We start from the raw sequence: 24,974 nt of genomic DNA on the forward strand, positions 1-24,974 counted from the left end.
TGGAATTCCAAATGTTGCAAGCATTCCTCTTTTGAGATTTAAATGTTTCTCATAGATAAATAAATTTATCTAAAAAATCATCTTTGAAATTAAATGAATTATCCCATAATTCCAATATGATAAGAAATTCTCTTTTTCCCATCCAATGATGGAATTCCAAATGTAATGGGAATTCCTCTTTTAACATTTAATTACTTCTCATAGATAAAAAAATTTATCTAAAAATTCATTTTTAAAATTAAATGAACTATCCCATAATTCCAATATGATAGGAAATTCTCTTTTTCCCATCCAATGATGGAATTCCAAATGTAATGGGAATTCCTCTTTTAACATTTAATTACTTCTCATAGATAAATAAATTTATCTAAAAATTAATTTTTAAAATTAAATGAACTATCCCATAATTCCAATATGATAGGAAATTCTCTTTTCCCATCCAATGATGGAATTCCAAATGTAATGGGAAGTCCTCTTTTAACATACTTCTCATAGATAAATAAATTTATCAAAAAATTCATCTTTGAAAATTAAATGAATTATCCCATAATTCCAATATGATAAGAAATTCTCTTTTCCCATCCAATCATGGAATTCTAATGTAATGGGAATTCCTCTTTTAATATTTAATTACTTCTCATAGATAAATGAATTTATCTAAAAATTCATTTTTAAAATTAAATGAATTATCCCATAATTCCAATATGATAGGAAATTATCTTTTCCCGTCCAATGATGGAATTCCAAATGTAATGGAAATTCCTCTTTTAACATTTAATTACTTCTCATAGATAAATAAATTTATTTAAAAATTCATCTTTGAAAATTAAATGAATTATCCCATAATTCCAATATGATAAGAAATTCTCTTTTTCCATCCAATCATGGAATTCCATTGTAATGGGAATTCCTCTTTTAATATTTAATTATTTCTTATAGATAAATAAATTTATCTAAAAATTCATTTTTAAAATTAAATGAATTATCCCATAATTCTTATATGATAGGAAATTCTCTTTTTCCCATCCAATGATAGAATTCCAAATGTAATGGGAATTCCTCTTTTAACATTTAATTACTTCTCATAGATAAATAAATTTATCTAAAAATTTATTAATTATGCATAAACCTAAAAACCAATATTTCTATGATTACAATGAGAATCAATCAGTTTATCTAGGATGATAATTCCTAGAATATGGTAGGAAGTCGTATTTTCATACTTTGAATGAAAATATTTTATGTGTAATTTTTACAGAAATTTCGCCATAGCTCCGCTGTTGCTGCTATTACTGATAAATCTCAATTTATTCTAAAAGAATGAACTTTAACATTATGGATATGATTAGAATGATCCCTAATTAGATCATTAACCCATTATAGATTGAATCATAAATTTTCATGAAATAACTAACTTAAAAGCATAAAAAAACCATTAATTTGGCCTCCAATTAAACAAGCATAGAATTTATTCTTGGATTAGGGAAAAGCTTCATGAGAAGCTTCATTTGGATTGAGAATAGGTCATGGGAATGACCATTCTTTGAGTGAGAGAGAGAAATTACATAAAAACCATTAAAATAAAGCATAAATAAAAATTTATGTATTTCCTTACTACCATTCATCAATTAACTTCAATAGCATTAAAAAGCCATTCCAATTAAGCTCTTGAAGCTTGAGAGGGGTTGAGAAGAGAGAAACATTGAGAAATTATAGAAAAAGATCAAAATTCACCCTTTACCTTACAAATTGCTTGATTCTTTGATCACGATAGAGGCCAATCAATTGGTTTGATATGTTGATGGAGCCACCAATGGAGATTGAAGAAGGAGGGAAGCTCCAATTTCTTCAATTTGGAGAGAATTTTAGAGAATAGTAAAAATTATCATTATTTCAGCATAATTCTGGCATAGTATAATTCTCCTATTTTTTTACAAAGGGCTCAGGTTCTATTTATAGGAGAGGGAGGCTCTAACCAAGACCAACTAATTTCTAGAATTTTCTAGATTCAGTTTGGTTGAATTTGGACCAGATTTGGACCTAGTTTGGTTCCTTTTTTATTCGGTTTGATCCAAGAGAGAGAAGAGATAAAAATATCATATTATTTTTGAGTTTAAAACTCATTCAAGCATGTGAAGTAGGGGCCTCCTTGAAGGGGCTCCCCTTCCTTACACATGTGTCAAAATGGAATCATTATATCCAAAATATCTCATTTTTTTAGTAATACTCATAGTTTTTTACTAATAACCTTTGTACATAGTCAACTCTTCATCTTATGTGAGCATTTACTCATTTTTGGGTATTTTTTGTTTACAAATTGGATTTATCTCCTCCCCACACATGGATTGATCTTATTGGGCCATAGGAACCTTAATTGGACCATAATCCAAAAATTTCTGAAAATCTAGACCCTTAGACTAAGGTCCTTTATACCCATTTCCAATTAATTCCAATTGCACATTGGAAAGTTCTTTTTGAATTTCTGTTTCACGGGAATTCATTTTAGACACTAGGAGAATTTTTATATCCAAAAATATCTTAATTTTGGATTATCTCTCTCTAGATATTTTCTCTCTCTAGGTCAAAACAGAGTAAAACAGAATCTTTCTTTTATTTCAGAGAGGAAAATAATTATAAGATCAGAAAGGGAGGATCTTACTCCTGTATACCTCAAAAGCCGGGAGGAGGAATCTTACAGCTTGGCTCGCTTGGCTCCATCAATGTCTCTGCTCTTTCTGCCAGCGTGCCTGTATGCCTTCCATGCTCGTGTTCCTTGCTACAACCAACCCTTGATGTTGTTAGGGTCACCTATGGGTAGAGAAGATGAAATTACCTTGGGTGCACCCAAAAATCATTTTTTTGAGACTTATTCGTTTTTTCTTTTTTTTAGTGGTTTCCACGTGGCCTCACACCCTCTCTACAAGAGTAATTATTGACTAACTTTCCTCACCCTCTCTACCTCATTCCCATCTTAAAAAATCTAATACTATTACCAACTTTTAAGGTACAACACTCATTTCTAGTACAACCTTGTTGCTTGTGCATTCTACTAATGGTAGCTGCTCCTCTTGCATGGTGGCCAGAAATGTCCTCCACATGTCATGAATTCCCATGCTGCCTTTGCGAGATAGTCTGTAAATACATTCCACCACGGAACTACCGAGCTCGTACTAGACAATGATATGCCTGTGGGGAAGTCTGCCCATCCTAGTGATGCCCCCTCTTGAGCGGTCTCCAAATCAAGATCTCCATGCATTGTGAGCCCTCCAAACAATCTGCTCAATTTCTCCATATGCCTGCTACATAAACGTGGCATTTTTACTATTGCATAGAAATAAGTAGATATGGGTATATGTAAATGTAATTATGCGTCTGTGTGGTTAAAAATTGCCAAAGTTTGGATACTTGTTGTATGATCGATTACGAATTGCCTCAGCGATGTCGCTTATGTCAACGAAGAACATCAAATGCATTGGTTGCACATCTAGACTTCTCTCTATAGACACAAAGACCATAATTTTAACAACATAGTTATACAACACCTACAAATATGTATTAAGGTCGAGTATTAATACGTACGTATTGTATAACCGCTGCTCAACGAGAGATGGTCTATCTGCATCTCCTCAACACATCGCTTCTTCTTGGGGCTCTCACCTCTTTCTCCCCTAGGTGTCTCGGACCCTTCTGTTGCAGCTCCCCCATCGCCTCCATGCCACAACACCATTATCATTCGCCCCAAGAACTGACCAGTTTCCTTGATTTTTACAATTATCCTAAAATAGTACATATATTCCCCAGCAGGTACAAGTGGAAGGATTGACGATTAGGCCAGTTTCACAGTCCCTCATGGACTCCAGATAAGCTCGAAGCAGAAAGTAGTCCCTCGCTCCCTGGCACCCGTGTCCATCTTCACGTAGCCAGTTCCATAGCCTTGGCTGGCCCCTTCTTAATCCCACCACGAGCCCACATAGGTAGGGCCAAGAACTCCTCCACCTGCTGCTGCATGCCCTCCATCACCGAAGGATCAACTTCATGGTATATCACCTCGAAGAATCCCCTCTCCACCCAAGCCTCGTGTATGAGAGCAAGCGTGCCCACCCTTCAAGCCGGCCATGGCTGACAGGTATCTCATCACTAGACCGCAAAAGCAAGTCTGTGCTCTTCAGGCAGGATGAACTTCTGAGGAATAGCATCTCCCTTCAGAGTCCCATTGTGATGAATTGTGAGAAGTGAAATTGCACCAACTATATAAATATAAAGGAGCTCACTTGCATGGCAGATGGAGCTTTTTGAACTATTTTTAGGGAGCTATTTTGATAATTTAATTTTATATATATGCCACGTGGTTTTTTAATCCTTTCATCCTTTTTTTGCAAGGATGATCCAAGGTAAAGAAAAATACATTTTAATAAAATCTCTGGTTAGCGCTTTATCTGCCACGGGTAGCCACTTTTTCGCTCTTTTCCATTTTATTTCCTCTTCGCTATTTTCGCCAACTCTCATAAGCTTTGCAAAACTTAAAAGCTTTAAACAAAGCTTTATATATATTAAAAAACATTTTAAAAATATATATGCGCGCTGCAGCCTGCAGCCGATCTCTTCGCTTGCGATACCACTGTCGCCCAGACCTACTTTACTTCTAAGTTCTCTCTCATTGCGGCCGTCAAACAGCAGCATCAGCCTGTCTCCTTTTCTTTCACTGTGCCTAGCTGGCCATCGCTTTATTCAAAAGCTAAAAGCTTCAATATTAAAGCTGCATGTTATAAAGCTTAAAACAGAAGCTTAATAACTCACATCATAAGCTTTATTATTTAAAACCCTAAAGACTTTAAACTTTATGGCTTAAAATATTTGAGCTTTAGTGTTTAAAAGCTTTATCCTTTAAAAAAAGGTTCCACAAGCTTTATTATTTCAAACCTATCTTTCTTGGACCAATATATATATATATATATATATATATTAGTCTAAAAGCATTACATCATATCAAGCTTACAAGAGCCAATATATCCTTCAAGCTTTATTAAGCAAGTTACAAATCAATTCCATCTATCATCCTCAAATACAAAGGAAGATTTCTCCCAAGATATCTGATATCCAAGCAGAATGTAGGTTTCAACCATAGCTATAGTGGTGCTTCCTCTGGGTGCCTGTTTTTCCAATATATCCCCTTTCTTGGACCAAATTTTGATTGTGGGTCTGGTGCCAGTTGGGTTCTCAATAAAGGCAACAAAAGTGTATTTTATCTACTTCACCTTCCCGTACCATCTCTTAGTCTTTGGTCCACACTTGCTTGGTTTAGACTCCAACTTCAGCTTTTGAGAGACCCTGAAAGCAAATCACCATAGAGTTAGGCAAAGCCCAATATTATGAATGAAGGTCTCTCCAAGAGAAAAAGATCAAGTGATAGCTATCTGCAGGGCCTGAATCATCTGAACCAGCTCCACCCCATTCAGTTTGTTAACCAAACATATGGACCAACACATATATATATATACTTATGCATCAGCCCATTCACATCAATTCCTGTGTCACAACCTTTTTGAAATATAATACAATTCCTAGAATTCCAGATCTCCCACAAACAACAAAACCTGACTGTGTTAAAAATCAAATCAACATGTCCAACACTGGCTGTCCATCTCCCTAATAACCATTCCTCCATTGTCCTTATACCCCTAAGTTACTATGAATCCATTTTCCAATCTTAGCCCAAGCACTCCTAATGGCAGGACACTCCCAGAATGCATGCTTTCCATCTTCCAAAGCACTTCTTCATCTAGACAGCATCCACTGGTAAAATTCCTCTATACCAACTTAGATCCAATAGGCAAGTCTCCCATGCATACTCTCCATAGAAAGACCCGAGACTTTGTAGGAATTTGAGTCTCCCATATTGCCTTCTATTTCATTATCCAGCAACTAGAACTCCATCTCACTCTCATAATTTTATTACAATAAATAACATTATCCCCACTCTTTCTCAGTGCTTTGTACAGAGCCTTAGTTCCACCACTGTCCGGTTTAGACCCAATCCCTTATCCAACAAGACTCATCCACATCTGTGGAGGTCCATCCCGGCCTTATGTACCTCATCCAATACATGTCTAACAAGTTTCTCTTCCATGTAAGACAAACCAAGTTCCACTTTTGGCTCCTCAAGCTCCTTCCACCGAACTGATACCCTATCCCAAGAGTAAGGAGTCATCTGTAAAGCATTGAATAACCAGTTGTTCCCCATTACTCAACTTTAGCCCAGTTACCCTCCCCTCAGCAGAGGAATGTTCTAAAGCCACAATCAAGGGATAACACTGTTACGAGCAAAATAGGTAACTGACAAGGGTTACCTAAAAAGATTCCCTCCCACAATGTGTGAAATCTCAAAAATGGCTTAAAAACATAGTTTTTTGAAAACACATCTAGAATTCCATGTATAAATTTAAAAATTATATGAATTTTGCTATTTTTTTCAAGATTGAGAACACGTGTAACCTTCGTAGATTTATAAATTGCTGTTGTTTGTGACATAAAAATAAACTTGACTTACAAAATGAAATAGGAGTCTACATAACTTAAAGAAATATCAATTTTTTTGAAATAAAAATTTATTTTATGAATTTCATGAATGTAAGACACTTTTTTTAATGGACTTTCTTGGGACAAATTCTACCACTCCATAAATATGTATATTATTTGACAAGCGCTCAAAACATATTAGAATACATAACAACATAAGCTCCATATTTTATGAAAAATTCTACAAACATCCTTGAGTCTATTTCTAGACCCAAATAGCAAAGCCTTTAGTATATACTTACCTTGATAGTTTGCATGACATAATTATTTGCTCTATTATTTATAAACAGATAGTGATATACAACCAATGCTAAGAGTTTAAAGAGGTCAACTTATACGTGTGCAAAGGTAGACTTCTATTCATATATATATGTAGAAGATGGTAACTATGGAGGCTTTGAGTAAACCTAAGCATGCTAAAAGAGTAGAAAATTGAAAGTGGGACAATTTTAGAGGCAGACATCATATAGCCTATGGGTATAAATTTCAATCCAATTAGGCATTTGTTTTATGAAGGAAATTCTTGTTAGTGGATAAGGGTGGCGGGAATAGATTATAACCTATATCATGTACATATGTGGTGGTGGCAAAAATTCATAGTATGCATATGTCGATGTTTGATCCATATAGCCAATATCATGAATGTAGGTGATGGAATATCTAAGAGTAGTGTAGGAATGAGCTCTAGTTATAATTATTTAGAGTACATGTGAAGGATGTTGAGAGATGGTATGTCTAAGGGTAGTGTAGAATGAACTCTGGTTATAATTATTTGGAGGACATGCGAAGGATGCTGAGAGATGCAATCTTCGCTCGTGACATTGTCTTTGTGTACAAAGAAAAAAGAGAGGAGCATAGGGCTTTTGGAATGGTGGTAGAGAAGAGCTTGGAGCTTTCACGAGATAATGATAGATTCAGGGTCCCCTATGCTGGAGAGCATACTACTACACATAGGCATGGTAGAGTCCATGCTCACATGAACCCCCCTCTTGACATAGATGGTCCCACAAACGTGTATTTGCAGTAGTATGCTGGAGAGCATACTACTGCACATATGTATGGTAGAGTCCAGGCTCACATGAACCCCCCTCCTCGACATAGATGGTCCCACAAACGTGTATTTGCTTATAGTTCTTCAGCTTTAAAATTAAATTATAGAACAAAAATCAGGATTGATGAATCAATTGACTCGTGGTTTTCCAAATCAATGGAGCCTTGCACATCTGGATTAAAATCATTGGATTACAAGTCATCATAGATTATCTCATCTAGCTCTTCTGCTATCATGCATTTCTAGCATCTACTATGTAGCGATATTATTTATGATACAAAGGTTACATGGTTACATAGACAAGTATTTTTTTTAATGATCTCCTCTCAAATTTGTAGTCAAAGGTTGCAACCATATGTGTTTTTCACATCCTTAACCCTAAATCTATGTTCTACCTATATCACCTTATCCTAGGCATATGTTTTCTTTAATTCTATGATTTATAAGATTTTTTGAGATTTTTTAAGATTTTATTGGTTACTATCTATTTGGAATGAGATTTTACATATTCATTGGTGATAAAAATAAAAACAATTCTCATTAAAAATGTAAAAATATTTCAAAGTTAAGAAAAATAGCCCCCTAAAAGTTGATGTTTTACATCAAAGTTGATACAAAACATCAACTTTTGCACACAACTCGATGTTTTGCATCAAAGTTGATGCAAAACATCAACTCTACCACACAACTCGATGTTTTGCATCAAATTTGATGCAAAACATCAACTCTATCACAAAACTTGATGTTTTGCATCAAGTTTCGGATGCTCCGGAGAGAAGAAAGTTGGAGGATTGGAGGTTGATTTTCACAAACGGCCTGTTTTAGCAATTCCGCTTATAGTGACATGCTCAGACGACCTATTCCACAAATTTTGAGTACCAACACGACTATGTTTCAATATGCGATGTCTAGACATCACAAAACGATTTACTGATAGAGCAAATTGCTTTGTGACATCTACACATTGCATCGAAACATAGTCATGTTGATACTCAAAATTTATGGAATAGGTCATCTGAGCATGAAAATGCGGATGGAATTGCTAAAATAGGACGTTTGTGAAAATTGACCTTGGATCCTCTAACTTTCTTCTCTATAGCATTCGAAACTTTGATGCAAAACATCGAGTTGTGTGGAAAAGTTGCTGTTTTGCATCAACTCGATGCAAAACATCAACTTTTAGCCTAAAACTTGATGTTTTGCATCGAGTTGATGCAAAACAGCAACTTTTCCACACAACTCGATGTTTTGCATCAAAGTTGATCCAAAACATCAAAGTTGATCCAAAACATCAAGTTTTATGAAAAAGTTTATGTTTTACATGGAGTTGATGCAAAACATCAACTTTTCCACAAAACTCAACGTTTTGCATCAAAGTTGATGCAAAACATCAAGTTTTGTGGGAAGTTGATGTTTTGCATAACTTTGATACAAACATCTAGTATTGTAAAAAATTTAATCTTTTGCATAGAAAATTGATGTTTTACATCAACTTGATGCAAAATGTCAAATTTTCATAAAAGTTGATGTTTTGTATCAAGTTGATGAAAAACATCAACTCTTAGTTGAGAAGTTCTTACTCAGCATTAAGTTGGACACAAATGTTGTAGCTAAATGTGTAGTAACTAGTAGGATTCGAACCTAAGTCCCTGCCTGATATTTTACAAAAAAGTATTTTGGAAAGTATAAACTTTTGTTTCTTAAAGCAAGATTTTTCATGCTTTTTAAACTCATTTAATAACTAAAATTACCATTTAACCCCCTTTTGTCACATCAAGGACACATCTTCTTAAAAATGAGTGTGTAATTATTTTTCAAAATTAGACAACTTTTAAATAGCTTATTCATGATACTTTAAAATTCATGTATACATAACGAACTCTTTTAAAAAAAAGTATATATTATTAATTAAGAAATTGTGATACTCAAGAGCTTCAAAATGGATTTTCATACTACTCTCATCAAGAGCCAAAATAGGGTTTTATAATTAAGATAATAACTGTATCAAGATAATGCTTTTGTAATATAATCATATAAATATTTTTTATAGTTACACTTTGTAGCACATCCTCAATCATGCTAACACGGCAGATGACCCAAGGAGTTTAAGCTCAAGTGTACACATAGAAGAAAAAAAATGTATTTGTGGATAGTGAAGCAGAGGATGCCTCGTCTACCTTCTCAGGGAAAGGCACATCAAGTGGTGATGGTATAGCAATGATTATGAGGAACCATAACTATGCCATAAGCTATATGTTTAGAAAATAGCTTCTTTTTATAGTTGTATCATTTTTTAATGGATTGAAGATGGAAATAATAAACATTGTCTCTATTTTGGCATGTTTTTTGAAAACTTATTGTTAGATTTTCAATTATAATCTTAAAAAGTAAGCAAAATGAAGTCTTTTTTTTTCATGTCAATTTTTGTAAGAAATGTATAAAGTGCCCAAAATATTATCGTTTTTTGGTAGTGTTGTACGCATGCGTAGACCACTTTTTAAAAAGAGGTTAAAAAAATAAACTTTTTGGATGGAATCTTTGAAAGATGCCAAATGTTTCTCGTTTTCAGAAAATATTACCTATTCTGTCTGGAACAGTATTGGATTAGAAGAAATAGCAAATAATAAAGGAGAAAGGGGATAACCCTATCTAACTAACATGTTCACTTCAAATCCCCCTACCACCCTCCCATTCAGCAACAACAACTTGGAATTTCCTCCCAAAGGAAGGGTGTATATACAAGAAGCCATTCTGAATCTAAACCCCATTTTTTCCATTACTCTACCCACCAATGCTAGCGTACCCTATCATAAGCCTTCTCCATATCAAGTTGCAGAAGGATGCATTTTCAAATGCTTAGTTGTCAGAGCCAAATCTCTCCCCAGCATAGCAATATAGATATTTTCATATATAGAACTTCCTTTTATAAAGCCAAGTTGTTTCTTTTATAAAGCCATGTCATATATAGACCTTCCTTTTATAAAGCCATGTTGTTTCTTAGATATAATCTCTTGAAGAGCAGGAGTAATCCTGATGGCAATGATTTTGGCCAAAATTTTGTATATAACAATCACTAATGTAACACGCCTCCAATGATTAAATATATCACAAGCATTTTGGTTAGGAATGAGTTTCACCAACCCTTCCTTCAAATCCTTATCCAAATTACATGTCCTGAATGCTTTTCTGCGGATTCTCCATACAAATTCCTTTAATGATGGCCATAAGGCAATGAAAAAATCAATAGATAGCCCATCCCATCCAAGTGATTTTTCTCTTCCCAGCTTTAGAACCTTGGGCATCCCAGCATTCATCTATCTCAATATTTCTCCCCAACCATTTAGCCCTATTAGGATCCAATCTACTGCTAATTTGTTCTAGTAATTTAGCCTCAACGTGGAACCTTTTGGCTGAATAATCCTCTTTAAGACTGAGAGTTGAACCCAGAAACTCTACCCATTTTTTTGCTATTAACCTAATCCCCTATATCTCATGGCCATTTTCATCCACCACGACCCTACCCATAACCTCCTTACCCCTCTTCCCCTCAGTCAGCTTAAATAGATACCCATCTTGCTTCCTTTTGTTATTAAAAATTTTCCTTTGTATCTAATTTCCTCCCTCCTGGTGCATCCCTCATCTTCACTCCTCAACCCAACTTGACACTTGAAGTACCAAGTAGTCTCCTTAGTAGTTACCTTCCCAACCTGCCTCTTTTTTTGCAAATTTTATAGGAGATCACTGCAACTCTTTCTTTCCTTTCTTTTTTTCTGAGCTCTCAATTTCCCAACCCTTTTGATTATACCCTACATCTCATTGGCATAAATCCTCCAGGATCCTTGTATAGTACCTCTCCTCTTGAGTCTCTCAATTGCCTCTTCAGTCTGTCTGATAAACAGTTCATCCTTAAGTAGAAAATTGTTTATCCTTAGTTTTCTAGTAGGAAACTTGTTTAACTCTGCTTCTTCCCAACCCAGTATATGCTATCCCCATTTCAAAGGCATATGGTCAGATAGGGTAGTACTAGAATCCATAGTCATTTTGAGAGTGTGAGGAACCCACACAGCTTGTTGACTAAAAAAGGCCCTATCTAATCGGGAGGATGACCCAAAATACTGCCACTAAAATAAGTATGCCAAGGATCTGAGCCCCAATCACCCATCCTTAATCCCAATCTCCCTTTTAGTCCTTCCCACTTCATCTTCTCTTGTCCCATCAATACAGTGCCCCCCCCACACCTATTCCTCTATTTTTCAACCATGTTAAAGTCCCCCATAAAGATGTAATGGTCCTGAATATTCAAGTTAGCTATCCATTCCCACATCCCACTTCTCACTTTATGATTATGAGCCCAATAATCATTTATTACCCAAATCCTCTCCCCTTCTAGTACCCAATAATCATTTATTACCCAAATCCTCTCCCCTTCTAGTACTATTTCCACAACCAAAATTCTACCATTAGGATGATTAACTATGATGCTAGGTTTTAACAATAGTCATAGCTCCACTATACCCTTCATTCACACCCCCATACATCACTACCCAATCCTTAAATCTATCTTTTCTCAAAATTTTAGGCCCGCATAAATTATGCTCTTGAATAGCCAAAATGGATAGACCCCACTTCTTAACTAAGTCCCAAAAAAGTGGCATTCTTCTTTTTATCTTTGATTCCCTTGACATTCCACGTACACCCATTAATTTTTAATTCTACACTCATGTTAAAGCAGTTTCAAGCACCATTTCTACCTCCTCCCCACAACCCCATGATCCCCCTCCTTCTGTATGTCTTTCCAAGATTCATCCACTTGCTAGTTAAACTTCTGAACCGAAGAGGTCCCACTATCCTCCTCTCCTACTAGGTTAAAAGGGTTCGAATACACTAGAGAACTTAGACTATCAGATTATTTACTTCCTTTTTTAGCCCAAGCCCCACCTTTATTAATAGTTTTTCTAGCCTCAAGCCCCAAGCCCCACCTTTATTAATAGTTTTTCTAGCCTCCTCCTTGGCTTGTCTTAAGCTTATTTTCTCTTTTACCTTTCTCCACACTCCATCACCTAAAGAATCCCCCTCATTAACTAGAATCCCTTTTCCTTTATCTTCTTTCACACTATTTCTTCATGCCTCCTTATCATTAGTTGTGTTATCTCCCGTGTTGAAATTAGAGCAATGCGATGAGCTATGGTGGATCAAATACTAGAATCAACATCATTAACAAAGTGATTAGTAAATAATAAAGATGTAATTAGTGAAAATAGCTTAATGTAGGCATGGATAATCAAAAACCAGCAAATTCTCAATAGGGCAATGCCTCAATTTATAGTGTTTACATCCAAGCATCAAATCCCACTGATTTCTCCTTGATTCACTCCACCTCTTTTGCTTGATTCTCTCCACCTCTTCACTTTTCCCAGAATATCTCCACACTTCCATCTCATCAAAGACCATCCCTGCTTACCCTCAACTCAAGTGTAGCAGGGTTATAACACCTGTATCCCTTTTGCTCAAGGGAATATCCAATAAACACACATTTTTCAGCTTTCGGATCTAGCTTAGTTCTCAGCTCATCTGGCACATGCATATATGCAATGCATCCAAAAACTTTCAGATGAGACAAATCAGGTTTTTTGCCAGTAAACCTCTCCTCTAGAGTTACATCATGTATGGCTGCAGTTGGAGTCTTGTTCATGATGTATACTGCTGTAGAAACAGCCTCAACCCAATAGCTATGTGGCATATTCTTCTCTTCCATCAATGCTCGCGCAAACTCAACAATGTGCCTATTTTTTTGCTCAGTAACTCCATTTTGTTGTGGAGTGTATCTGCATGTAAACTGTCTCCGAATACCATTCTTCTTTAAAAATTCAGAGAACTCATTGGAGAAGTACTCTCCCCCTCCATCTGACCTTAGGCACTTTACATATTTCCCTGTTTGCTTTTCAACCAAAACTCTAAAATTCTGAAAGTGAGTAAACACCTCTCTTCTCCTTCATGAAATATACCCACACTTTCCTTGTGTGGTCATCAATGAATGTCACATAAATGATACCTGCAGCCTCTCATAGACATGGTCTTTGTAGGACCCCATACATTTGAATGCACAACATCTAGTGCATTTTTGCTCACATATCTGTTACATGGAAATACATGCTTTGTTTGCTTTCCAAGTTGGCATGCTTCACATATTCTCTGCATACCTTCCACTTTAAACTTTGGTAGCCCTGTCACAATTCCTTTTGTCTGCATAGACTTCATTCTCTGCACATTCACATGTTCAATTCTTTTATGGCATATGTCTGTGTCTGCAACAATTCTTGAACCATTTGCAAACATCGCAGCACTCATTTCAGGCATGTCTACATTCAACGTAAACATTCTGCCCACTCTGTTGCCTTTTGCAACCAACCTGCACTTGTCTTTAAAGTCTTCAACATAACAACCATCAGGGTTAAACCGAACTTGCAAACCTTGTTTAATCATCTGGCCAAAACTGAAACCAGATTCTTTGTTATGTTCGGAACGTGAATTACATCTGCAAGGTACTTCACTTTGTCATCCTGCATAGACAATGGCACATCTCCAACATGGGTAATTGGATGAGCAGTGTCATCCCCTGTTTCCACAAAACCTGGTCTTTCCGGGTTTTTCATCTCCTTGAACCACTCCCCATGACTTGTCATGTGGTTCGAAGCACCTGAATCCACATACCATACATCATCTTTTTGTGCTGCATCAACATTTTCAAACATGGCATTCACGACATGCTGCATAACAAACAACCTTTCATTATCCTCATTATTTCTGCTTGAGGATGCATAGTTGTTTTGCTGCACTTTCCCATTTTGCATGTCAGCCTGCTTCTTATAACATTCTGCCTGCACATGTCCAGGCTTACCACAATAATAGCATTCACGTGCATCATTATACTGCCTTTGCCAATTTCCACGACCTCTTTGACTCCCCCTGCCTCTGAATTTGTCTCTTCCACTTGCGTGTTGTTGTGTATTCTAGGACTGTTGTTGTTGCTCTGCTCTGCTGGCCATAATTCTGATTACCTGTTCGGTCACCTCCTTGACTGCGTCCACGACCTCCTCTACCTCGTCCTCTTCCTGAACTTGTGTAGAAGGCCTGTTGCTCTAAACTGTTTTTGTTTTGTGAAGACTGTTAGTCTTCACCCAAGCTCTTCTCTTCTATAATCAGCATAGACACCAAATCTATAAAGTTGGGAATGTTTTCCCGAGTCTGAATAGACGTCTTGAATGCCTTGTATTGTGGCCCGAGACCACGTAGACAGACCTCCACCTTATCATCATCATCTACCCTACTGACACACCAATAGATGGAAGGGATTCCACAATACCCTTTATCTTCAATGCATAGTCATTCACAGACATGCTCTTTTTCTCCACAGTATGAAGCTCATTCTTCAACTGTATCTTACGTGCCTTGGTATTTGTTTCATAAAGCTTTACCAAGGTGTCCCACGCATCCTTGGGGCACTTGGCATCGTGAATGTGCCCAATCATGGTGTCTTGTATACTAATGGAGAGCCAATACATAACTTTCCTGGCTCCTTGGTTCGAGTCTTTAAACTCTTTCACATCTGCAGCAGTCGGATTTATGTCTGGTATCTCTGGTGCCTCTTCATGCTCACCTTCTATGTAGTGCCAATAGCCCTTTCCCATTAGGATATTTGTCAACCTGAACCTCCAGGCATGGAAGTTATTCTTATCAAGCTTCTCAGCCACAATCTGGGTTATCCCATCATTTGACATCTTGGTAAACACACAATTTTACCAGAAACAACACTCTGGTTTGTCCTGCACAAACTGCTGTATTTTTTACAGCGGTACTGTAGTACTCTCAAATGTCACAACCAGTGACTTCAATGTGCATACATACACCCAGTGGAAACTGTTGACCTCTTTGCAGCACCCACAGTGTCTGCATAGTCAATCTGTCTTCCTGCAGTTCTTAAAACAGAGTTCTGCAGAGAATCGATGACTTACCGGCAGTGCTCGAAATCGCCTGCTTTCTGAAAAACGGAGCTCCAGACTCGCCCGAAACGCCTTTTTGGCCCAGAAATACTGTCCAATAGGACAATATAGTTTGCCGGTGCCTCTCGTAGATCTCCGGACAAGGGTGTAGTCACCAACATAAATAGGGAAGAGTAGTTGAAGCTCTTACCCTCGTACCGCTTCCTGTGGTTCTCTTGCTTACAGCTCAGCCCTTAGCACAAACCAGAGGCTCTGTTTTCATGAAAAGATGTAGGGCGGAAGAGAGCTTGAGCTCTTGCAAGCACACACACACTCACAAAACCCTAATAGAGAACACACAAGATGAGAGGCTGAAAATCTTCTTCTTCTTCACTCAACACTCAACACACCATATACAAGATAAGAGTACACACAATATGAAAGGTACTCAACTAATACATACACGGGTTCTCTATAGTGTGAACCCAACTAAATGAGCTGGTGCTATAACTATGCCATTCTCTAGAATGGCTGTCACACAGCCTGTCATCCCACTGGCCGCATATCACCCATGATCTCACCAACCATGCCAGTGGTGTAAGTGTGGGGCCTATCCCCCAGGCGGGTCATCAATGTCCACCGCCTCAGTAGACGAGCTTGATATCTCAACAACCTGGACCCTATACCAAGTTTCCCTCTTACTTGATAGCCCGCGACCAGTGCCTCAAGTCCCTAAACTCCATAGTCCTTGACACTCTCTCTCTCTATGTGTCCAAGGCTACCATAAGTTCCCGCGACCTTGACTAAAGTGCTCACACATACATCTATCTACCACGTGGCCTTCATCATCGATGGCTCAGAGGTGGTTTTACTTTGTTGGGGCAGGTTACATTGGGTTGTGGGGTCTCTCTCTCTCTCTCTCTCTCTCTCTCAGAAAAGATGATCCGACTCCACTTCCTTTGGAGCCTCCCCCATGAAGTTTGCCGATGTCGTTCCTTCTCCACTGGGATTGCTGTTAGCAGTCTCTTGCCATGTGTCCTGGCTTTCCACATTTGTGGCAAGTGAAGGTCCTTCCTCCTACTCTGCCTCTTCCTCGTCCTCGTCCTCGAGAGAGTCCTCCTCGGGTGAAGAATGCTTTTTCTTCTCCTACTGTTGAGTCGAGCCATTTCTTCTCTTTGCCTCTGCTCTCTTGCTCTAGTAGAGCTGCTTCTATCTCATGTAGCTTCAATTCAGGTACATTCTTTAGTGTTGCTACAATGTTTTCATATTCTCCTTTGTCCACACTCTTCAGAAGTACAGCTAGTGCCTCATCATCTTCTACCTTTTTGCCAATAGCTGCTGCCAGTTGTTGTTGCTGCTTAATGCTTTTATATCTGTTCAAGTGTGTGATTAAAGGTTCACTTTCCTTCATGTCCAATTTGTAGAATTGCATTAACAGATTTATCTTTGAATTTTTTGCTTGTGTGCCAAATAATTTATTTTCATCCCATGCATCTTTTGCCCATTGTATCCCTGTGATGTGATGAATGATTTCATTATTTAAACTGAGTGCAATAAGTCCCAATGCTTTTTCATTCCTGCTCTTCCACTCATTTTTTCCTCTCTCTGGACATTCATCTCTTCCCTCAACTAGCCCTCACAGATTTTTCCTCATGAGCAAATACATGGTTTTTGTCTGCCATGTGTAAAACTGCTCCCCATTAAATTTGGCTATTTCTTGTGCTGTACTCATGGTGATGTGAAGGGGGTCTTACCTCTTGATCCGATTTCAAGATTCAAGGATAGTGTCTACCCTTTTACAACTCAATCAGGTGTTTAATAGATGATTACAACAAATTTATCAGCATAAAATCACCAGAAATTACATTAAATCAAGGGTAACCAATTTGTACGGAGTGGTTGGAGTATCAAACCAACTCCGAATTGCAATCTGAAGTTATAGGGATCTGTATCAGATACCTAATGGTTAATTTGAACCCTCAATTGCACCAAAATACAGTGATTAGCATTGATTAATCACTGATTAGCAATTTAATCCACTGTTTTGTGTGTAGAAAACAGAGTATGCGGGGAGTCCAGATCTGATGCCTTAGACTTCAAATAAGCTCAAATGCTTTCAAGGCCATTAATAGCAATGAGTCTAGTAGAGGATTAAGCCAATAAACACAAGATTTGACCAAATATTGAATGCTTAATCTCTGTTTTACCAAAGTCACCTGTAGATTTGATGAAGAGCTTGGATCTCACTATAGACTTGATCAAATTGAATTCTGTCTTCACCAGCTTGTAGAGCATGCTTGAAAACACCTTGGGCTAAGAGGAATTAGAGCCATTGTAACTGAGCTGGAAGAAATCTCAAATCACCTTCTGAAAAATGGTGCCTGCAAAACGTGCTCCTGCCGGTGATTTGCACTGATTCGCTTCAATTCCTTTGAGGTGCTTGTAGCCCCTTGAGTCTAGTTTAAGTACCTAAAAGGGCTTGGCCTAATTTTAAGTGTGCAAGGAGAATTAACTCCTCCACTGGCTGGGGGTACAGAGATGAGTTGAAAAAAAGAGAGAAAATTATAATTAGCTCCTAATCCTAATTAGTAAAATAATTAGCAAGATAATGGGCTCACAAAATGATGGATTCTAGGCATCGCTCTGATACCATGTTGAAATTAGAGCAATGTGATGAGCTATGAAGGATCAAATACTAGAATCAACATCATTAACAATGTGATTAGCAAATAATTAAGAGACGTAATTAGCAAATAGCTTAATGTAGGCATGGATAATCAAAAACCAGCAAATTCTCATTAGGGCAATGCCTCAATTTATAGTGTTTACATCCAAGCATCAAATCCCACTGATTTCTCCTTGATTCACTCCACCTCTTTTGCTTGATTCTCTCCACCTCTTCACTTTTCCGAGAATATCTCCACACTTCCTAAATCTTCTCATGCTACCCTTTATTCTCTCCCAGTAGATTCTTCTCACCTTTTCACAGGTTCTTTCACATTAACACATCCTCTTTTACAGCCTCTAACTAAGGGTTTATTCCCGCACACACCCTATTCACATCCTCTTTTACAGCCTCTAACTAAGGGTTTATTCCCGCACACACCCTATTCACTTGTATATTTCAACATCCCCCAGTCTCTTGCTTATCCTTGGTTTCACCCTCTGGTTTAGCATGTACCCACCTTACCTAATTCCTTGCTATATGCCCAAACCTACAACATTTGAAACATGCCCCAAGAAAAGGCTCGAATTTCAAATTCAGTTCCAATTTTCCTAGCTCGCCCCTAGATCCACCTTGACAGTTTTACGGGTCTCTATTGCAATGTTTTATGAAATACACACATTATGAGCTTGGCGATTTCTTGCATCCTATTTTGGAAAATATAAAACATGACCAATAGCGCTAGCTATTTGACTTAACGTTGGTTGGAGCCAGAGAGAAAGACTAGGAGGAACCTTGGAGTTAAGTGTGAATTATTGAGAAGGATGAGTGGCGGAGATCGGGGGCGAGTGGGCATCGCCTCACACGCGTGAGTGCATGCCTCCGTACATTGAGGGGGGTGATTACTTGCATGCATGGAGGGGGATTGGATTCAACATCTAGAGGAGGATGCTGGGGGATGGGGGGGATTGGTGAGAGGAGTGCTCTGAAGATATGAAGCGATCGCGAGTGCAAGAGGATCAGGGAAGGGAACAAAAGAAGGCAACTCTGGAGTGGGTTTATAATTTAAAAAGCTTTAAAATTTCCAAGCTCTACATCCCAAGCTTTCTCACTTTCTATAAGGCATATAAACCTTAGCTTTGCCAAAAGCCTATTAAATCCATACAAGTCCATAATCAAAGCTTACAAGAGGGTCCAACCAAGGGTCAAGGTCAATTTGAGCATCAAGATTCTCCACCTTTCAGACTTCTTCAATATTTTTTACCCAAGCTTCAAATACCACTTACGGGCTTTTCAAGGACACTTTAAGCATCAAGAATTTTCATATTTTTGGCTTCTTTAACACTTCTTTCTCTCAAAAGCCTCCAAAATAATACAAACAAAGAACAAGGCCTTTAGCAAAACTAAGTATCAAGAAAAAGGAGAATCTCAAATGATTTATCAATGGTTTCTTCTGAGAGATCTAATCAACAGTTCCAAGCGCAATACATCATCAAGATGGACCAGTTAATACATATAAATATGGGTGAGTGGGACAAAGGCCACACTCTTCCCAGTGGAGATTCAACCCAATCATGTGTTGACGGTGACTTCTACTCTATTCTCCATATCTCTCTCTTGTTTATTTCTCATTTATTTTATTTTATTTATTAAGTTTTATGCTTTTAATTTATGCAAGTATATGTTATGCTCTAATTTTTGTGTTGAGAAATTAGAATTCCTTCTCCAAGGTCCATAAAAGTCCTGACAGTACATGCCAACTCTCTTTGTGTGCATGTGTGTTAGCAAGTATATGTGCTTTTATATGTCGATAGTGTGTATGCACACATCTCTGTGTGAGTGCACCTTTATATGTTGTCTCACATTACCCTCATGCTGAAACTATGTGTATAAACCTTGTGTGTACATGCATATGATTGTGTGTGTTGACAAAATCACATGTGCACGTGCAGCACTATGTTTGCACTTGTGTGTGTATGCATGTGTATGTGTCTATCTCTATGTGTGTGTACGCAAGAGAGTGTATGTGTGCATGTGTGGATACACACGTGTATATACATGCATGTGTGTGTACATGTGCAATTGTGTGTGTGTGTATGCATGTATATACATGCATGTATGTGTGTGTGCATGTATACACTCATGTGTATGTGTGTGCACGTTCAAATGTATGCATGTGCATGTATTTGCATGTGTATGTCTCTGTGTGTGTGTTGTGCATGTGTGTGTGTAAGCTTGTGAGTGTGTGTGTATGTGCGTCATGTGCACGTGTGTGTGCACACATATGTGCATGTATGTATATGCATGTGAATGTGCGTGATTGGGTGTGTGTTGATTTTGTGTACATGCATAAGACTTTGTGCATGCGTCTATATGTATAAACATGTATATATCTATGTGCACATGCAAAAGAGAATGTGGGTGCATTTATGTACCTGTGTGTATGGATGCACGTGTGTATACGTGTGTGTACATGTGCACATGTGTACGCATGTACATGCTTTTATGTGTGCATGTGTGTGCATGCATACATGCATGTATGTATATGTGTGTGTACATGTGCACATGTGTACGCATGTACATGCATGTATGTATACGTGTGTGTACATGTGCACATGTGTACGCATGTACATGCATGTATGTATACGTGTGTGTACATGTGCACATGTGTACGCATGTACATGCATTTATGTGTGCATGTGTGTGCATGCATACATGCATGTATGTATATGTATGCATGCTCAAGTGTGAATGCACGTGTATGTGCATGTGTATGTATGTGTGTGTTATTGTGCGTGTGTACAAGTGTGTGCATGCAAGCATGCAAGAGTGTGTGTATACCTTTATGTGTATCTACATATGGCCATGTGTGTTCATGCATGTGTGTATGTGTGTGTGCATGCACATGCATGTATGTGATTATGTATGCGGTGATTCTATGTGCACATACGAGTGTGTGTGCATAGATTGTGTGTATTTATATGTGTGCACACAAGTGGAAGTGTATGTATATATATTCATGCATATGTGAGTCGAGTGTGTACATGCCAACTCTGTGTGTGCATATGTGCATGTGAGTGTATGTGCCTTTATGTGTCAATAGTGTGTGTGTTTGTTCACATGTCTATGTGAGTGCACCGTCATCTATTAAAGCCTTAATGAGTGATGAAGGCAGCTTGCTGACGTTACCCTCATGCTAAGACTATGTGTATCAACTCTATGTGTGCACCCGTATGATTGTGTGTCCAAATCAAGTGTGTGTATCATGGCTTGTATGTGCGTGTGCCTATGTATATGTACATGTATGTGTCTCTGTGTGCATGTATGCAAGAGTGTGCATGAGCACATACACAAGAGAGTGTGTGCACACATCTTTGTGCCTGTGTGTGTGGATACACGCATGTACATGCACATGTACACGTGCCCTTATGTGTGCATGCATACATACATGTGTCTATATGTGTGTGTACACTCGAATGTGTGCACGTACATATAGACACATGCATACATGCATGTGTCTATATGTGCATGCACATGTATTTATGCTCTGCGTGTGTATATAAGTGTGTGCATGCACATGTATTTATGCTCTGCGTGTGTATATAAGTGTGTGTGTGCATGTGCATACATGCATGTGTGTATGTGTGTGTGTACACTCGAGTGTGTGTACACAGTCTATTTGTGTTGTGCGTGTGTATACAAGTGTGTGTGTGGTATCGATTCTATCTGCACAGGTGTGAGCATGTGTGACTTTGTGTACATGCATAGTCATGTGTGTGTGCATGTGCATATGCAAGTGTATGACTATGTGCATGTATGCTTGTGTGTGTCTATGCGTGTATATGTATGTGAGTGTGCATGAATGCATGCAAGTGTGTGTGTGTGTACGCGCATGAGAGTGTTTGTGCATATGTGTGTGGGTATACGTGTGTATGTGTGTATGTATAAAGAATTTTGTTAATCTATTTTTTTAAAATAGAAATGGTTATTGCTTCTTTTTTTTTCATCGGGGTGGATATGTGTGGTGGGAGTATGCTCACTCATTATATCCTCAAATAGATGCACCTTACATATAATGATTGGGTGCTCTATTTTTAAACAATGATGATAGAGAGAAAGAGAGAAGTTTTCATCAAGCTTATATTTCACTCTTTAACTCTCCCTTCTTACACATGGTAAAATGAGATGGCCACAAAGTGACACGTGGATGAATGTTGTGGCAAGGGAAAAATAGTGAGAGAAATAATGTTAGATGTGTATGTGAGTGTGCATGAGTGCATGCAAGTCTATGTGTGTGTGTGCGTACGTGCATGAGAGTGTGTGTGCATACATGTGTTTGTGTGTGGGGTATACGTGTGTATGTGTGCATGTATGTAGAATTTTTATTAAGGGAAAAATATTAAAAAAAATAGAAATGGTTATTACTTTTACTTTTTTTTTTTCATTGGTGGAGATGTGTGGGAATTTGTGTGGTCACTTATTGTATCCTCAAATAGATGCAACCTACAAATAATGATGGGGTGTTCTATTTTTATACAATGACGATATAGAGAAAGAGAGAGATTTTTTCATCAAGCTTTTATTTTACTCTTTGACTCTCCCTTCTTACACATGGTAAAATGAGATGTCCACAGAGTGACATGTGGTTGAATGTTGTGTTAAGAAGACCATATTAGGGAGTTTGGGAAAATCCCAATTCCCATTTTGCAAGATCAAAAAATGAGGACATGGTGAATCTTTTTAAGCTTTTGTCAAAACCCCCTCATGTGACATATCGTTAGAAAGCTCTTGAAGAGTAGGTTCTAAATCCAAATTCTCCAAAAAAATTTGGAATTGGTATTCTCAAGATATACCAAAAATTAGATTGAAAAGAAAATTCCCAAAGTAAATAGATTTTCCTTGGCTCCCTAATATGGTCTTTAAGGGTAAAATATGGTTTTATCAAGCTTTTCTTTCACTCTTTAACTCTCCCTCCTTACACATGGTAAAATGAGATGGCCACAGTGTGGCAAGGGAAAAATAGTGAGATTAATAATGTAGGATGCATATGTGAGCGTGCACAATGTGTGTATGTATGCGTGCGAGAGTGTCAGCACATATGTGTATCAGTTTGTGTGAATACACATGTGTATGTATGTGTATGGGTGCATGTATGTAGAATGTTTTGGTAAGGGAAAAATAGTGAGAGTAATAGTGCAAGATGAAAAGAGAATGTGGGGGAGAGGGAGAGTCAAACCCTAGCAAGCAAACACACACACACACAAGAGAGAGCAAGACACAAGAGAGAGATGAAAAGCTGAATTTTTTTCTATCTTCTTCTTCTCTACTCAGCCAACATAACATAAAGCTAAGAGTACACACTATATGGGTTAGTACTCAACTACTACAACATACAAGGGTCAGTCCATAATATGAACCCGACTAAATGAGCTGGCGCTATAACTATGCCAGTCTCTAGTAATCCTAAATGGCTGTCACACAGCCTGTCATCCCACTAGCCACATATCACCCATAATCTCACCAACCATGCCATTGGTGTATATGCGGAAGTTATCACCCAGGCGGGTCATCAATGTTTGTCGTAGCACTAGTTGAGCTTTCTCTGTGCCCAATGCCTTCGTGAAGATGTCAGCCACATACCAGATCTACATCTCCTGCTAGAACCTTCTCCCTCACAAAGTGATAATGCACCTCAATGTTCTTCGTTATAGCATGATATACTAGGTTACTGGCCAACTATAGGCTGCTCATGTTGTCACAATATATGACAACTGCCCTATCCATGGGCTCTCCTATGTCACCAAGTAGCTTCTAAAACCAAGCTACCTCACAAGATGCCATAGCAGCACCCCTGTACTCTGCCTCTGTACTCGACAAGGCAACTGTTGGCTGCTTCTTACTGCTCCAACTCACAGCAACACTCCCAAATGAGAACATAAAACCACTCGTAGATCTCCTGTCTACAATACTACGAGCCCAATCAGCATCTGTGTACCCATGCAACTATATCTCTATACTGGCCTCATAGAAAAGTCCATAATCAACTGTGGACTTTGTGTACCTGAGGATCCGTCTACCCGCATCCAAGTGTGGCTTCCTAGGGGCCTGCATAAACTAACTCATAAGTCTAACAGCATAGCTCAAGTCTGCTGGCCTTGTAATTAATGGTCATGTAGATAAAACTACCCACTATGCGCCTGTATGTAGTGGGGTCCTCCAAAAGCTCACTTGTATTTGCGGAAAGCTTTGTATTTTGCACAAATGGCATTGAAATAGGCTTACAGCCTGTCGTACCATACTTGGACAACATGTCCAAGCCATACTGCCTCCTGCATAGCAAAATGCCATGAGGTGATCTCACCACCTCTATGCCCATAGAAATACCGCAGCTCACCCAAATACTTCATCTCAAACTTCTGCTTCAAAAGCATCCTAACATCATGTATGCTTGCATCACTATCACCAGTGAGTGATAATTAAGTCATCCACATAGATGACTAATATCATGATCCCTCTATCTGTCTTTTTCACATATGGTGGAAAAACTACATTGGATATTTGAAATCCAATGGTAACAAAATACTCCCCGATCTTGTTTGACCATGCTCTGGGTGCCTGCTTCAAGCCATATAAGGCTTTGCGTAACCTGCACACAAAATCTGGATGTGCATCACTCTCATAACCTGGTGGCTGCATCATGTAC

This window comes from Cibotium barometz, chromosome 47 (assembly GCF_041138505.1).
Source record: "Cibotium barometz isolate CiBa-2024 chromosome 47, ASM4113850v1, whole genome shotgun sequence".
NCBI classification, from domain to species: domain Eukaryota; kingdom Viridiplantae; phylum Streptophyta; class Polypodiopsida; order Cyatheales; family Cibotiaceae; genus Cibotium; species Cibotium barometz.